This window comes from Magnolia sinica, chromosome 2 (genome assembly GCF_029962835.1).
Source record: "Magnolia sinica isolate HGM2019 chromosome 2, MsV1, whole genome shotgun sequence".
NCBI lineage: Eukaryota > Viridiplantae > Streptophyta > Magnoliopsida > Magnoliales > Magnoliaceae > Magnolia > Magnolia sinica.
The window spans coordinates 66324190-66338256 of record NC_080574.1 but is presented as its reverse complement, the minus strand read 5'-3'; positions in this window follow the sequence as shown (position 1 = coordinate 66338256).

Below are 14067 nucleotides of genomic sequence, written 5' to 3'. Positions count from 1 at the left end.
GATGATTCACTAACTTCTCTCTCACTTTCTCTCTCTTTTCCACTCTCTTTCTTAGCTAGGGCTAGAGAAAATTCGTATGGAAAAGAGAGCTAGGGTTTCAAGGACTATAAATAGGCCTAATATTGATGAAAATAACCCCAGGGCCAAGGTATACTTAGGGTATAACCAAAACCTACCTCTCGCGATCCAACGAAGCACTTCTAGTGGGCCTAATACCACGAAAGGTCGGACTTAAGCTCACTGACCATGGATCTAGGTCAAGCTGAGTTTTCGTACCAACCAAATCTTCAGATCAACCGTGGTGGACCACACTCAATTCAACGGTCACAGAATCTCGATCAGGTCCACAAGCACAAGGACATGCCTGGGCCACCTTCCCTGATCAGAGGGTGAAATTGGGTCAGAAACCAACGGTCAGATTGCTTAAAATCATCGCGCAAGCGACACGACTCAGATTTCACAAAATCTTAATAAATTTCCAACCGTTCTCACACTCTTCACTCCGAACTCAATCGAATCGACCCAGAACATCACATGGACTTAATTTTCGAGGTGATGGTCAAGCCCAACATGGTGACCGCAACAGCCTAAGATCATCGCTATCGGACTTTCGACATGCAGTCCAGGTCTGTCCAGATCTTCCAAAAATTTCTCAAAACAACTGGATTTAGCGATGGATCCCAAATTTCAGAGTATCATAGAGCTAACTATTCTACAAGTTTTGAGTCATGCAGATACAATTTAAAGTGATTGATGCAAATTTCACAAGCAATCGAGTATAGCGCTAATTATCCCAAAAACAACTACTTAAGGAAAGATTAGCACAAAATTTTTCGGGGTCATTATAGTGTTAGATTGGCAGGTGTACCACACACTAGCCTTTTCATATTCCTCAAGGATCAGAGGGTAGCTCTTTCTGACCTCAGCTTCCGATTCCCAAGTAGCCTCTTCCTTACTATGATGCGTCCATAACACCTTCACAAGAGGAATAACCTTGCTAGGCAATACCTGCTCCTTCCTGTCAAGAATACGCGTCGGTCGCAGTACATAAGTGGCATCCTCACTCAACTGCACTTGCTCCCAACTAATAATGTGCGAAGGATCAGGAACATACTTCTTCAGCATAGAAACATGAAATATGTTATGCACGCCCGCAAGAGGTGTGGGCAAAGCAAGGCGGTATGCTACCGCTCCCACTCGATCTAGAACTTGAAATGGACCAATAAATCTCGGTGTCAGCTTCCCCTTCTTACCGAACCGCAGGACTCCCTTCATAGGACAGACCTTCAGAAAAACATGGTCTCCCACCTCAAACTCAAGCGGTCGACGCCTCGTATCAGCATAACTCTTCTGCCTACTCTGGGCTGTCAGAAGTCGACGTTGAATGATGTCAACTTTCTCTGAAGTCACCTGCACCAATTCCGGGCCAAGTAAACTACACTCGCCAATTTCTGCCCAACAATGTGGTGCTCTGCACGGGCGACCATACAACGCCTCATAGGGAGCCATGCCGATACTCGCCTGGAAACTATTATTATACGCGAACTCTGCATACTGAAGATAATCATCCCAACTGTCCTTGAAATTCAAAACACAAGCTCGCAACATGTCCTCCAGGACCTGATTCACATGTTCCGTCTGCCCATCTGTTTGCGGATGAAACGCGGTGCTGAACTTCAGTTTCACACCCATCGCATCCTGAATGCGAGCCAAGAAGATAGATGTGAAACGCGTGTCTCTATCAGACACAATCTCCAGGGGAACTCCATGCAGACGTACTATCTCCTTGATATACAACCTAGCCAACTCGTCTGCAGAGTTTGTGACTCTGATCGGTAAGAAATGAGCCGACTTCGTTAATCGGTCGACTATCACCCAAATAGAGTCATATCCCTTCCTCGTTCTCGGCAACCTAGAAATAAAATCCATAGAGATGAAGTCCCACTTCCATTCAGCTATGGGCATGGGCTGCAACAACCCAGGAGGTCGGCGATGCTCTGTCTTGACCTGCTGGCATGTGAGACAACGAGAAACAAACTCAATAATCTGGACCTTCATATTGTCCCACCAATAAGATCTTCTCATATCCTAATATATCTTCGAGTTACCTAGATGCATCGCAAGCTTAGAACTATGGGCTAACTCGAGAACCTCCCGTCTCAAGTCAGGGATGTCAGGAACACATAACCGGCCACGAAATCGTAGGCCCCCATCAGAACTAACACTCCAGTCAGAGTTCTCATCTGTACCAACCCGCTTCCTCATCTTCACCAAAAGCTCATCATCTGCCTGAGCTGCAACGATCCTCTCGTCAATAAGGGGTTGTACACGAATGTGTGCGATAACCTCATACGGCTCAACCACCGTAAGCTTCTGCTCAAAATCTCGCACGAACTCCAACATATCCCACTCTGCTATCATCAGCGGAGCCTGCCACAAGGTTCACCTTACCCAAATGGTAAGAAACATCGAACTTAAAGTCCTTCAATGTTTCCATCCATCGGCGCTGCCTCATATTCAAATCACGCTACGTGAAAATATACTTAAGGCTCTTGTGGTCGCAAAAGAGCTCGAACTCCTCACCATAGAGGTAATGTCTCCAAAGCTTTAATGCGAATATGACAGCTGCTAACTTCAGGTCGTGCATAGGGTAATTCTCTTCGTGTTTCCTCAACTGACGCAAAGCATAAGCAATCACCCTGTCCTTCTGCATAAGGACACAATCCAGACCAACGCGAGAGGCGTCAGTATATATAATATACTTAACCCCTTGCTCTGGCAATACTAGTACAGGGGCGGACGTCAACTTGTCCTTCAGCTCCTAAAAAGCTAACTCCACCTTCTCATTCCAATCAAACTTCAAATCCTTCCGTGTCAGTTGCGACAATGGTCTGGAAATCTTCAAGAAGTCTTGAATGAAGCGTCGATAATAGCCTGCAAGACTCAGAAAACTCCTTACCTCAGTAACTGAACCAGGCTGCTTCCAGTCCTGCACTGCAGCTACCTTGGCAAGATCGACAGATATCCCTTCCTTGGACACCACATGTCTCAGGAACTTGACTTCCTCTTTTCAAAAATCACACTTCTTAAACTGCGTTGTAAGATGATTCTTCCTAAGAGTATCCAAAACTGCTCTTAAGTGCTCCTCGTGTTCTTCCCTGCTCGCCGAATAAATCAAGATGTCATCGATAAAGACAATGACGAATCAGAACAAGAATGACAGAAACACCCTGTTCATCAGATCCATGAATACGGCCGGTGCGTTTGTCAGACCGAACGACATCACAAGGAACTCATAATGACCGAAGCTAGTCCTGAAAGCGATCTTCTACACGTCCCCATCCTTGACGCGCAACTGATGATACCCTGACTGCAGATCAACCTTCGAAAAGTACCGTGCCCCCTTCAATTGATCAAACAAATCATCAATCCTGGGCAAATGGTACTTATTCTTCACAATTACCAGATTCAGCCTGCGATAATCAATACACAATCGCAAGGAACCATCCTTCTTCTTCACAAACAAAACAGGTGCTCCCCAAGGAGACACACTAGGCCAAACAAAACCCAAATTCAGGAAACCATCTATCTACTTTCTCAACTCCTCTATTTCACTCGGAGGCATACGATAGGTGGGTAATGAAATGGGCGCCGCACCAGGCATGAGGTCGATAGCAAAATCAATCTCACGCTGAGGAGGTAATCCAGGAATCGACTCAAATACATCTTCAAACACCCAAACTACCGGCGTGCTAACTAACCCCGATTCAGCCAAACTCTCCAACAGAGAAGAATAATAATCAATACGAAGAGGGTAACTGACCTGAACTGGGAAAGTAACAGTCTCGCCCTCAGGTCCATGGATCGTCACTGATCTAGCTTCACAATCAATCTCAGCTCGCATCCTCGTGAACCAATCCATACCCATAATAACATCGTAATGATAAAAGGGTGCGACAAAGAAATCAACCCGGATCGATCCACTTCCTAGATCGACCAAACAATCCATACAACGCTTGCCCAAAGTAGAGGAAATCCCCGTAGCGGTAGTAAGCGTCACTCCTTGCATAGGAACAAATCTCAAACCCAAACACCTAACTACCGCATATGATATAAGAGAAGTAGTGGACCCTGTATCCACCAACATAGAAACGGGAATACCTTCAATGTGCGTTGTCACCTCGAAGGATCTCGGCACCAAGTCAGACATAGGCGCTTCAGCTAAAAGCGCATGAACTCGAGCCTGCTGTTGACGATTCGACAGAGGAACCATGGGCTGCTGAGGTGGCCTGAAGCTAGGAACTGTAGGTCTGAAGGATGGATGAGCTGGCACTGAACGAAGAAGTGGAGGAGAAATAACCTAAGGCATCGAACGGCTAATCCTCTACGGTGGAGTAAAACCACTAGCCCGCATACGAGAGAAGCAAAAATGATCCAAATGCCCCGTCTTCCCACAACACGAACAGCGAAGATCAGCTCTCAACTGCTGAGCGGGCGGCGCTGAACGCCTAGGAGGAGAATCTGCTCGCGGCCTCTTGCTGAGGAAAGGTGCACCCTGAAAGTCCGGTCGCGGCCTAGGAACCATCGGTGCTCGCATGCGGGACGACCTGTCCCCGTCCTGCTCTACTCCCAAAGACATGCTCACCAGCTCCGCATAAGAAGAAATGCTAGCACAGCAAATCTTCGATCGGATCTCAGGTCTCAATCCCTCAGAGAAACGCCGTATCCTCATCGGCTGATTGCCCAGGATCAAAGGAACATACCGACCCAGCTCAGTGAACTAGTTCTCATACTCCGTCACTGACAACCCTCCCTGGCGGAGGTGAAGGAACTCACTCTCCTTCTCATGTTGGTACGTAACCGAAAAATACTTCTAGCGGAAGCGTGCCTCAAACGCCTACCACGACCACACAAAGCCTTCCTCGACAGTGCGAAGAACACTGTCCCACCACAGACTGGCCTCCTTCTCAAACATGAAGGAGGCATGTCACGCCCCGAACTCGGAAACCGGGCTCACAAAATTTTCGATCGCCGAATCCGATGCCGACAGCCTCCGTAGAACCCCATTCTCGGCTCCCGGTACCCATTCACCAGGTTTCGATCCTGGGATACTACAAGGAGGATTTATAATCATCAGTCTGATTCATAATAAGCATAACCCACGAACAATAACCTCAAGAACACCATCACAAAATCCACTAATATAATCATTTGAGTACAATGCTGCAAGGGAAATACATAAATCGAAAATCAAGCTCCAAAAGATCGCTGCATGCTCCAAGCTCAACACTGCTGCAACCTAACATCACCTGCACGCATCTATCGTGCATAAGCTTATAGAAAGCTTAGAGGGTGGTGTAAGTGTGTGCACAAGGTAGGTGCCGAGTATTCAACGCAATGCCATAGTCATATAAGACCAGAAATACCGGTAATCCATAAATCATACAATATCGGAATAAGCAGAAATATTGATAAGATCATGAATTATCAGAGTAAGCAAGAATATTGGCAAGATCATACGATAACAGAGTAAGCTAAAATACGGACAAGTCCATGAGTCACTCAATGTCAGAATACGCAATATAGAACAATTATGCAAATGAGGAATCAAAGATAACCAAATATCAGATGCAGAGGATGCAATACAATATAAATTCTTGATGAGTAACACAAATAGCGTCAGCCATACCTAGACCATATAAATGCAGTGACACAATAGCCCAAAATGTCGTATGCTGCGAATGTTATACAATATGCGGTGCGAATGGAATGACCATACTGGAGTGTGAAGTCGGGAAGATAGTACGTAGTATCGCAGGCTATGGAGTCCATCACAAGGGACTTCTATCCAAACCAGTCCCATACCTAAATTTGGATAGTTAGACTCAATGTGTTAAACTCCTGATCTCAGGTTAGTCGCGCGCCCCAACCGAAATCCTTGCCATTGCGAAGGCACACGTAACAAATAGTTACGCACCACCAACCCGAGTGGATAGTGAATGAATGAATGTATGAATGAGTATGCAACTCCTGCTCACTAAATCCACATATCAATACAGTTCATCTCTGGGATCATCACCGGGGTTTAGTACACTCCAAATGGCACTGTCTCTCTCCTAGCAGCACAGTCCAAGTGAGCGTAAGAAACCTCACTATCCGCCTGGCCAATAGTCTGCCAATATCTATCCGGCACGTCGATAGCGGAGCCATTCACGAGCTGGTCAAACTCAGCCTAGTATTGCCCCCTACCCTCGGGCGGGTAAGGCCACACCCCCTCCCAACCGACCACGGCACAGTGGGAGACGCGGCCTCCTGGTATTCGGCACTCGGGCGCTCATGTATCCACTCGGTCTCGACGTTGGGGCGTCTCTTGGCCTCAGAGGTTTAGGGATTTTCACCCAGGGACATCTATGGCGCCCGTATGCTAGAACCAAACATTTCCGGTGTCCCATCTGGCCATCCATGATATGCCTGTGGAGGCTACGGCCCTGATGTCGCTAGGGCATACAATGCAAGATGCATGAGTCATACAATACAGTCATACATTAATCCTGCGCATACCGTGCACTCATGTGAAATAACCTCCGCCTATCAGGGAGTCTCATAACAATCTGCCCAACGGCATATGCAATGGTCAACCACAACTCATAACAAACATGCAGAAGATGCGTATGGGCATGTATGATGATGTTATGCTGTCACATACTCATAATCAGTATCAATAACCGGCCTCAACAATCGGCTCCGACAATGTAGACATTTAACCAACATTGCCCCCAAGGAAGGGCCCTCATAAATCCTAACATATAATGGGCCCATGACCTCACACAAGGGCTAAATATACAACACTATGGGCCTCACTCAAGAGCTTAATACACATCACGATGGGCCTAACATACATCACAATGGGCCTCAACTACGAGTCACATATACACCATATAGGTCGCGACAATCGGGATTGATCGATAATCAGAGTCGGCAAATCAGTCACGACAATCGGATCGATCGATAATCAAATCGACAAATCGGTCACGACAATCGGGATCGATCGATAATCAGAGTCAGCAAATCGGTTACGACAATCGGATCGATCGATAATCAGAGTTGGCAAATTGGTCACGACAATCGGATCGATCAATAATCAGAGTCGGCAAATTGGTCACGACAATTGGATCGATCGATAATCAAATCGGCAAATCGGTCACGACAATCGGATCGATCGATAATCAAATCGGCAAATCGGTCACGACAATCGGGATCGATCGATAATCAGAGTCGGCAAATCAGTCACGATAATCGGATCGATCGATAATCAAATCGGCAAATCGGTCACGACAATCGGGATCGATCGATAATCAGAGTCAGAAATCGGTCACGACAATCGGATCAACCGATAATCAGAGTCGGCAAATCGGTCACGACAATCGGATCGATCGATATCAGAGTCGGCAAATCGGTCACGACAATCGGACCGATCGATAATCAGAGTCGACAAATCGGTCACGACAATCGGATCGATCGATAATCAAATTGGCAAATCGGTCACGACAATCGGGATCGATCGATAATCAGAGTCGGCAAATCGGTCACGACAATCGGGATCGATCGATAATCAGAGTCGGCAAATCGGTCACGACAATCGGGATCGATAGATAATCAGAGTCGGCAAATCGGTTACGACAATCGGATCGATCGATAATCAGAATCAGCAAATCGGTCACGACAATCGAGATCGATCAATAATCAGAGTCGGCAAATCGGTCACGACAATCGGATCGATCGATAATCAAATCGGCAAATCAGTTACGACAATCGAATCGATCAATAATCAAATCGGCAAATCGGTCACGACAATCGGGATCGATCGATAATCAGAATCGACAAATCGGTCACGACAATCGGATCGATCGATAATCAAATTGGCAAATCGGTCACGACAATCGGGATCGATCGATAATCAGAGTCGGCAAATCGGTCACGACAATCGGGATCGATAGATAATCAGAGTCGGCAAATCGGTTACGACAATCGGATCGATCGATAATCAGAATCGACAAATCGGTCACGACAATCGGGATCGATCAATAATCAGAGTCGGCAAATCGGTCACGACAATCGGATCAATCGATAATCAAATCGGCAAATCGGTTACGACAATCGAATCGATCAATAATCAAATCGGCAAATCGGTCACGACAATCGGGATCGATCGATAATCAGAATCGACAAATCGGTCACGACAATCGGATCGATCGATAATCAAATTGGCAAATCGGTCACGACAATCGGGATCGATCGATAATCAGAGTCGGCAAATCGGTCACGACAATCGGGATCGATCGATAATCAGAGTCGGCAAATCGGTTACGACAATCGGATCGATCGATAATCAGAATCAGCAAATCGGTCACGACAATCGAGATCGATCAATAATCAGAGTCGGCAAATCGGTCACGACAATCGGATCAATCGATAATCAAATCGGCAAATCGGTTACGACAATCGAATCGATCAATAATCAAATCGGCAAATCGGTCACGACAATCGGGATCGATCGATAATCAGAGTCGGAAAATCAGTCACGACAATCGGATCGATCGATAATCAAATCGGCAAATCGGTCACGACAATCGGGATCGATCGGTAAGAATGGGCCTAACAAGGCCTAATGGAAGGTCACAATGTGGACATTTAACCATCATTGTCCATCAATGTGGTCATTTAACCAGCATTACTCCCAAGCAATGGCCTATACAGAGCTAAACATATAGTGGGCCCATGGCCTCACACAAGGGCCTAATGTACATCGCAATGGGCCTTGTATACATCAAGCCGACTACATCAATGGGCCCCATGGATGGGCCATGACTACATCAAGGTGGGCCTCATGGATGGGCCACAAATATATCAAATGGGCCACATAGTTTATCGCATTAGGCCTCATACAAGGGCCTCGTAGTATGTGGGCCTGTACTTTCCAAATGGGCCCACCAGATGAATAACAAGGATGTGCAACACATCTATCAAGTGGCCACAAATCTAACGGACTGGACGGCGTGGCTAAAACACATGAATCAAGGTGGACCCGTCAGACGGAAGGTGTGTAAAAGGGACGGAGTGGGTGTACAATACATACACCAAGGTGGGTCCCACCTGATCGGACCTTGCTACTGCCCAAACAAGTGGATGGTTTGGATACTGCACACGTGCAGTGAATGGAGTCCACAGAACTCACTGGCGTCCAAGGTGACAGCAGCTGCCTGCTGCGTGGGACCCAAACCAGATGGACGGTGTGGAGGGACAGATACATCAGAGGTGGGTCCCACGGACCTGCTGCGTCAACACACAGCCATATAGCTGGTGTGTGTGGAAACCAGCCAATCCATTTCATTTGGGGTGGATGGTGTGGATCAAAACACCCATCATGATCAAGGCCCACAGAACTTGTAAGTGTCAGCAGCAGTGGGACACACTGGCATCAAACACAGCAGCTATGCTGCTGGGACCCACCGTTCCTTTGTCGGTCTGGATAAAACATTACATCACGGTGGAGTCCACAGCAGCATCCAAGCAGTCCAGCACCGTCCAGATGGTCTGGACGGTGTAGATGATACAAATACATCACGGTGGTCCTACGCTGGCAAACAGGTGGACGGTGTGGGTATACACATACCTCCATGATCAGACCCACACACGGCTGACATCATACGGCAGGTGGGGTCCACGTCCAGGTGATGGACGGTGTGGATGTAGCACATACATCAGTCGTGGGTGCCACATCTGCCGAAATGGACAGACGGTGTGGGACCACGTACATCCTGGTAACGCCACCACAGTAGCGTGTAGTTGGTGCGATAGACCAGCCATGGAAGGTGGGTCCCACCCCATACATTTGTATATCATATGTATATATAATATTATATTATATTATTTGTTTTTTTTTTTTTTAATTTTATTTTAAACTGCTTCGAGAGTCCAGATACTCACCGTCCAGGTTTGGACGGTGTGGATACAATGCAAACATCAATGTGGATCCCACCCCCACACGTGCCACACGTGTGGGGTGGGCCCCACGCCTTCAAAATAGATGGATGGTAGTAGATAAAACACATACATCAATCTGGCATCCCACCGTCCCAATCTAGTGGACGGTGATGATGGAATAAATACATCACAGTTGAGTCCCATGACACCGTCTCTGGACGGTGGGAATATAGAATTTATGTCTTAAGGTGGGCCCATCCCATACGTACGACACGTGTGGGTGAGTCCCACGCCTCAGGAAAAAGGGATGGAGGGTGTTGGATATAACACATGCCTCGTGTCAGCCCACAGAACATGCATGACGACAATGCTGCTGTGTGTGTGACCCACGACAGATGGACGGTCCGATGAACCGCATGCACTGAGGTGGGTCCAGACGTGTGGGACCCACCAGATCAGCTGATATTTGTTTTTCCCTTTCATACAGTCCAGCAGCGTTGCTGCTGGACGCCTGAGCCCAGACGGTCAGGATCAGGTGGGCCGTGGCTTAGACAAAATGGATGGACGTGTGGATGTGAAACACACGTCACACTGTGTCCAGCACACGCACATCAAGGTGGGTCCACATGGTGGCCCACCAAAGCTTTGGATCAACATGATATTTATATTTTCCTTCATCTGTGCTGGTTCAAATGGACGAGCAGCAATGGTGGGTCCCGCAATTGGATGGTGTGGATCAAACTCTTCATGGTGGGCCACACACCTCATTAACATCATCACCAAACAAAAGGAAAGGGGAGAGAGAGAGAGAGAGAGAGAGAGAGAGAGAGAGAGAGAGAGAGAAACTACGTGCGACGGAGGGACCCCGACACTATGGGCCCTCCCTAAGTGGGCCATGCAAGTACATACATAAAAAATGGGTCCTAAAAATTGTGTGGACCCTAAATAAAAAAAAATCAAAATCTGACACTATGGACACCCACTATGATCCAGAGGTCAAGATCTACTCAAAAGAAAATCACCCACCGATCGGTCTTCTTCTTTAGCTCCTTGAACTCCTTAGCTCATTCTTTAAGGGTGGATGATGAAATTTGAAAGGTGGAGATGGGAGATGAGAGGGGTAGAAGGTGGGCCATACATAACTCTTTAATCTCTTTGGAAGCCATGGACGTTGGCTCTCTTGGGAGTTGCTTGAATGGGGTGAAGAGAGAAATGAAAGAGTGATGAAAGTTGTAAGGATGGATGACATGGAGTGTATGGGTGAGGGATGGGGCTAATTGACTTTTTGAGCATGAGATGAGATAGGGTATGGGTAGCATTGCCTTGTTGGCATGAAAGATATGGGAGAGGTAATGTCTTGGTTGACTTGGTGGAAAGAGAGAGTATGGGTAGAGATTCCATTCTCTCAACCAGGAATCTTTCTGGAAACGGCGCACACGATTCCCGCGGTGTTTCCTCGATCTATTCTCAGGCCCACAACTCCTGGCCTGGGTATCGCACTGGCACGCGAGACGCGGCATCGGAATCGCGACGACGGTGCGGTCGTTAAGGTGCAAGTCTCGAGTTGAGCTAACTCTGGAATACGAGATACGACTCAGGGATGCGCGCAAATGCTATTTATATGTCGCGAGTCGCCGGAATTCGACCAGAGGACCGCGGAAGCTTACGGAATGGTACGGTATAAGATACGTGCCTCACAAGGCAAGCTCAACCTGCTCGACCTCTGAACAATGCAGGGTCTCAGCATCTTAGAGATGCGGTCGATCTAATACTCGGCCTCCTCGAGTCTATGAGAACCGGCAAATGTAGGAGGCCGCAAGCGCTGGAATCGCTCAAAAGTGCCGCTGGCACTGGCGCTCCCAGATGGAGGCATAGGTGAAGCAGGTGGAGTCGCCCCCACTGACTGAGCAAAGATGCCAGCCATGGAAGAGAGGAACTCCTGCTGCTGCTGCTGCTGCTGAATCTGCTGCTGCTGCATCAACAGTATCATCTGCTCAAACCTATCAGTAGGCGAAACAGGCGAAGGTGCATGACTTAGCTCAAGAACCGAGAGCGTGACTGGTGGAGCCATAAGTGTCGGCCCAACACCGGCATGAGATGGGCCCGCCTGTGGATCCGTCTAGCTATCGCTCAAGGGAGGAACCCCAGCAAGCGACTCAACCAAAGAGAGACGGGCCGAAGTCTTCGAACCTTTAGGAGGCATCCCTACATTCAACAGAGGATGCAACCTATCAGATTCTATGTCCACATAATCCATCCACACAGCATTCACAGCACAACTCCAAAGATAACAACATGCATTCCATTAAACAAAATTGTCGCAATACAAGTACTGTAGCATTACATGAATCACGACTAGGAAAGCATGTGAACTACAACATCTAACACTTCAAACAACCACAGCAACTACAAACAACTCTAACTACAAAGCCAACAATGACTACACGCAGAAAGAAAACAACAAACAAAGCAAAGGACGGCCACAACGATAGCTACTCGTCGGAATCAGGAGATGGAGGCGGGGCACCCTTATCCTACAAGCAACACAGGATAGACTTCAGAGTTCGAGTCACCTTCTTAAACTTATGCTTCACAAGGCCTCGAAGATCCATAATATCCTGGTGTAGAACAGCCTGCCCTTTTTCAAGCCGAGCAATACGGGCATCTCTGGCAGTTTGCTCTGCGCTCTGCTCTGGTGCCATATGAGGAGAGCTATCACTCGTATCATGTGCCTCATCCTCTTCCTCGTCCTGCTCTGTTTCTTCTACAATCTCAGCACCACCTTCAGCATAACTCTCTTCATCATCGCTCTCTGGCTCATCCTCACCCTCTGAGGCATGCCGACCAAAACCAATCTCCATTTGCTTAAGGGTCGTCAAGCCAATATGACAAACAGGAACCGGCTTCTCTGCTCCAAGCCTATAACCAAACTCATGAGCAAGCTTACAAATGAGGCGGCTAAAAGGAAGCGATTCGGTCCTCCTAGCAGAACAAGCGATGAGAATAATCTGGCGCAAGATGTACGTCGGCACACACAACTTAGCTTCTTGCCCCACCTGATAAAGGAAATCCACCATCAGGCGCATACACTCACTGCAGTTGCTCCACCTTGGATATACATTAAACGTACATATGTGGTGAAGCAAACGGAAGTTATTCGTCATGTTGGTAGCCAGAAGACTCCTATTCGACTGCCATTCGACCAGACGACCACACAAGGATCAGGTGCGATGATCCCTCTCGCCCATACTGTTCTAATTCTTCTCGCTGGCATGCACCTCACCAAGTGGCACATTCAGGAGTCGGGATATCAAAGCGATGTTGACCGTAGCTTCCCGACCACTACCACAAGGAATCTTGAACTGCAGAGGCTCCAGCGAAGGATCACGAATATTGACATAAAAAGCTCAAACAGTACTAGCATTCGCGCGATACTCGTCCTCAAACAAGGGATTCCAACCAGCCCTTTCTAGGCGCTCCAACAACAGAAACTCGCCAAATAGCCGCGGATCAACATGAGCCTCAAAAAGGACTCTACGGCCTTCATAGACTCCATGTGATAACTCAACCAACAAAGTTCTACCAATGGGAGCTCGAGGATCGAGGTCCTGCTTGGTCTGAAATTCATGAGTGCGGACGTGCTCGCGGCGGCACCTCTCGGCCTCCATGCACGGGTTGGGCAGCTAGGCCCGGCTTCATCCACAGGCGCTCTCTTCTTCCCCATCAAATAAAGAAGGGAGGAAATGGAAAAGATGGCCGTGATGAACTCAAAGAGGGCCATGAGAAATGAGAGAAAAAGAGAAATAGGAAGATGGTGAAGCTTCCACACACTTGAGAGCCTAAAAGGGAATGTGAGACCTCAAATGAGATCAAAAGAAAAGAGAAACAGCAAAGGGAGGTGAAGCTTTGAGATGGGGTGATGGGGTTTACATGAAAATGGAAGAAGAAGAAGATTTAGAGAAGATTTGGAGAGGATTGGAGAGGATTGGAGAGAAACTTGAAAGAAAAGAGAGTTTGGGAGGGAGAGTTATGAAGGAAGTAGGGTGTAGGAGGGTTTTAAAACAGAAAACTGTGGAGGGGTGG